Source organism: Papaver somniferum, chromosome 9 (assembly GCF_003573695.1).
Source record: "Papaver somniferum cultivar HN1 chromosome 9, ASM357369v1, whole genome shotgun sequence".
NCBI classification, from domain to species: domain Eukaryota; kingdom Viridiplantae; phylum Streptophyta; class Magnoliopsida; order Ranunculales; family Papaveraceae; genus Papaver; species Papaver somniferum.
In genome coordinates this window covers 79,285,242-79,289,731 of record NC_039366.1, presented here as the reverse complement: position 1 = coordinate 79,289,731, position 4,490 = coordinate 79,285,242, and positions in this window count along the sequence as shown.

The following is a 4,490-nucleotide window of genomic DNA, read 5'->3' as shown; positions in this document are numbered from 1 at the left end:
GAATAATATTTTTTTGCATCGAACGGATGATACAAACTCTCCAATGTCACATGATTTTCCTGTAATTTTTCAACATCCATTAGATGACAATGTTTAAAATGTGTACCCATTACCTTTTCAAAGGGATTGTATATATGCGAACCTCTGCCATTAAATCTTCAACAAAGTATTGTGCCAAGCAGTTCGTCTTAACGAAGGCTTTGGTAACTTCAAAAGTCTTGGACATTTTGTCACTTCTATATGTTCATACCTTCACTTGGAATACAATCTGGCGACACATTACCTCATAAAGAACCTTGAACACATATTGTACTCCCTGATCCTATTTCAAATTAATAGGTTGTCAATAGATCCTTTACCAAAAGTTGACATCTTCTATGTTGAATATTAAAAAAAAATTAGGGTATTGTGGATGGTTGCTTTCTAAGATTGTAGTTTTCAAAAGTGGCCTATTCAAGTCCCACGGCTTTCTAAGTTTATATATCCTGTTTGTTTTTAACATTTTAGTTAGCCATATTATATTTGTTACTAACTTTAAACTTGATGTCATCTTCTACTTTGAACTTTATGTGATTTCAGAATCGAAATAGTTATACCTCTTTCATTCGTATCAAGTAATCCGTTGTATATCCCAACAATTCTTCTACATCAATTCCTTTCTTTTGTCGTTTCCGGACCATCAGTAGCCATTATTGTCAAACGCAATATGTCCAATTTTTGTTGATGTTATATATTTGCAATGTTCATTTTTCCTAAATAAATAGATTTTGGAAAAAAATAAGAAGAACATAAGTCTTACATCGAGTCTAAGTTAATATATCCAAAATACTCCAGACACTGCTTCTGGCCTTAAGGGTGATTTCTATGCTTGCGGAAATCCTGGACATATGGCGGTTTTCTGTAGAAACCGTAAGGACTTTAAAAAGAAAAATAATGTTAATTTGGTTGAAAACAACAAAGATGAATTTTCTGGCACGGTGTCTGAAGTAAATTTGGTAACAAATGTGAGAGACTGGTGGGTAGACTCTGGTGGTCTGTGGAAACAAAGATATGTTCACCTCTCATAATAAGGTAGGGGAAGGCGAGAAACTCTATATGGGTAACTCATCTACAACTTTGGGTAGGAAAAAGCAAAGTTGGGCTCAAGCTCACTTATGGCAAGACTCTCACTTTGAATGAAGTTCTTCATGTTTCAGACATCTGCAAAAATCTTGTTTCTTGTGGTGTTTTAGATGATAAGGGTTTTAAAAATGTAATAGAATATGGAGAATGTGTTGTAACTAAGGAAACTATATTTATTTCCTTAATTAATTTGACAATACATGCAACAGCGATCATTTGCGAAGTGAGTTATTTGCGCAAGTGTGGTCAATGTATCCCTTAACTGTAATAATAATAAAAACACGTCAGTTTTTTTCAAGGCGTCCAGTTGTAAATGGCATGAATCTAATAGATTTGAATTGTACCTCAATCTTAGATATCACCTTCTTCTCACATAACATAGTAATTGAGGAAGGACAAATCTTGATCACTCTTTACATAGGCAGAGTTAGCCAAACTATGTTTTGTAATTGTTTTACGTGAAAATTATTATTAATTCATATTTTAATCGGCTCCTATCAAAGCCGATCTGATTAGTCCTATAGAAAGTTAATCTTAAATTTTTGACCTTATTTATTGACCAAATTATTGAACTATTCTCAGTCGTGTTCTGTTTTGTGTGATCTACCCATCTGTATCTACTATACCTTCTAACCCAGTGAACGAACCCTATACATATTGATCCGTAATTTGATATTGTTGATTTGTAATCAAGATGTCGCATGATTTGAGAATGTAAAATATAAAAAATATTCTATAAACATCGGAGGCAAAATTTAGATTTATGATTTAGAGTTTTTTATGATGATTTTGATGAACAAACATAATTTTCAAACAAATATTTTACACTGTAAATATATTTTCCTGGTCAATAAGGTTTTATATCGGGAATTGAGTGAAAGTACGTTGTTGTCTTTTAGGTAGTTGTCGCGAAACAACTCGATATTGATGGTCTTTCAGGAAAAAGAATAATAGTACTTGAGAGAGCGATAATGTTCTCTTACGCGGGTACACCAATTGCCTTTATATAATACGGATACTTTTCGGTGATCCAACAGTCATGATCATAGTGTCTTATACGTTCCGGTATCATTCTCGAAATATTTGGTTTTTGTCCTTATCAATTGTGCTAAAAACAACCAATTACATCTTTCACAATATAATGTTGCATATTTTGTGAAGATTTTTTTTCCTCGGTCAATAAAACTCACTAAAAAGCAAAAACTATTATTATCCACTACTATTACCAACACCCACCACCATAAAAACCATCCACTGCCACTATTTCTTCCACCAATAGTAATGTTACCTCCTCCACTATTCACAAACACCCGCCACCGTTAGAATTAATATAGTTTTTAGTAAAATTATTTATTAATAAAATTATGTATTTATGTTAGATTATTAAAAGGACATTTATAATAGAAATTTAATTAATCATTATGAACAATCAATGAGACACTAGTTAATAAAATATTTAAAAATGGTTAAGTTGAACAAACCCCAGCGGTAAATTTATCTTTGCCAAGGACAAATTCTGACCACTCTTTACATAGACAAATCGATAATAAATAATTCCATATGTTCTGATCTTGATTCGTGTCGTTCGTTTAGTTATTACATAACATGGAAATTGATTGCACCAATTTTTTAAAATGGACATGTGTTTTATCGAGTTTATTTTAACATTAGAATGATCAACCACGTTTTATATACTTTATAATATATAACGTTACATATTGGCGTTACGAAATTAGCATAATATGTTTTTGTTCACCAATACCCGCCACCACCGTAAAACCATATGAATCCATTTCTTTTATCCACCACCACCTAGTGGCAGAGCCAAGGGTTGACTAACCTGGCTCTAACCCCTTAAATTTTTAATAACTACGTAATTTTTTTAGTTTATTTTATAAATAGTACTTTGTCCATATATATTATCGTTTAGTCCACCAAAGTTTACATGTTTTTTTTTTTTTTTAAATATGCCTCCTCAATGTCAATTTTTGACTCTCACCACTGCCACCATCACTGCCGCCCACCCCATGTAGGTTGTTGGACGCAATTCTAATTTTCAATCACAAATGCCATGTATGAGGTTTAGATTGAACAAAATTTCTTCAATTGATTAGTTTCATTATTATTTTTCCGTGTATATATTCTTTTTTGTATTGCAATCAATTTTTTTTAACATTAAAAAATCATGATTTATACGATATAGTACCAAAGATAACATGGGTACCATTTGGGTGACCCAACTACGTTCATGAAAATATTGTCTTGTATGATATCATCCCTGAAATATATGGTACCTTCATTTATCAAAAGTGTTAAAAACAACCAACCACATCTTCCACACTACGATGTTATCGACGTTGTAGCGACAACATAAAATTAATATTGTCCATCACTACTCATCTGTACTCACCGTCACTACTTCTTCCACCACAAATCAGAGGCGGAGCCAGGATTTTGAGGAAACAAGGAGAAAAATTTCTTGGAAAGTTGGATACATGTGAAAAATGGACTTTGTATCTCATTTTACGATAAAAGAACAAAAATAAATATAATTGTGCTTGGCTCTGTCCTTAACCACCACTAATCTTTCGGCCTCCACCTCTTCTACTACTCATTGTCGCCAGAAATGTCTATTGATATTATTTATCAGAATTACTTATTAATAGAAATAAATATTATAATTAATTAAGAAAACATTTATAATTAAAAAATGATTAACCATTTATTATGAGCAATTAGTGAAACACTAATTAAAGAACACTTTATAATGAATAGATTATTTATTATGTGCAATTAGTGAAACACTAATGGATAAAGCAATTATGATATTTAAGTTGAACAAACCACCACCGTTGATTTATATTTTCTATTAATTCCAACCAAGGTGGAACACTGGTTAGAGGCCACTCTTACGACACAATAGGTCATGAGTTCGAACCTCTCCGTTATAATTTTTTAAAATCCACATCTTGACTTGATTATTCATTTTTCATTCATAATGTTGGAACTAATGCCACGCGTGCGAGTCGTATGGGGTGGCAAAGAGAACCACAACCCTTGATTTACCTCTGCCAGGACAAATCCTGACCACCAATAACAAAGGAAAACTTAGCCTAGCTTTGTTTTGTATTAATGATAAACTTTTACTTTATACACATTTGATATTTCGAGCCAAATTTATCTCGGTTATCTATTTCTCGAAATATGTGTTGGAAAGTTTTTTGCTTTAGCTACGTTCATTATTATTCTTGACGAGTTTAGTTAGAAACAATTTATTTGTTGGAAACTAAATAATAAGTCAATAGATGATCATGTGAAAGTTTCCTTGAAACATCTTACATGATAATGTTTCTTATTGATCATTCGAT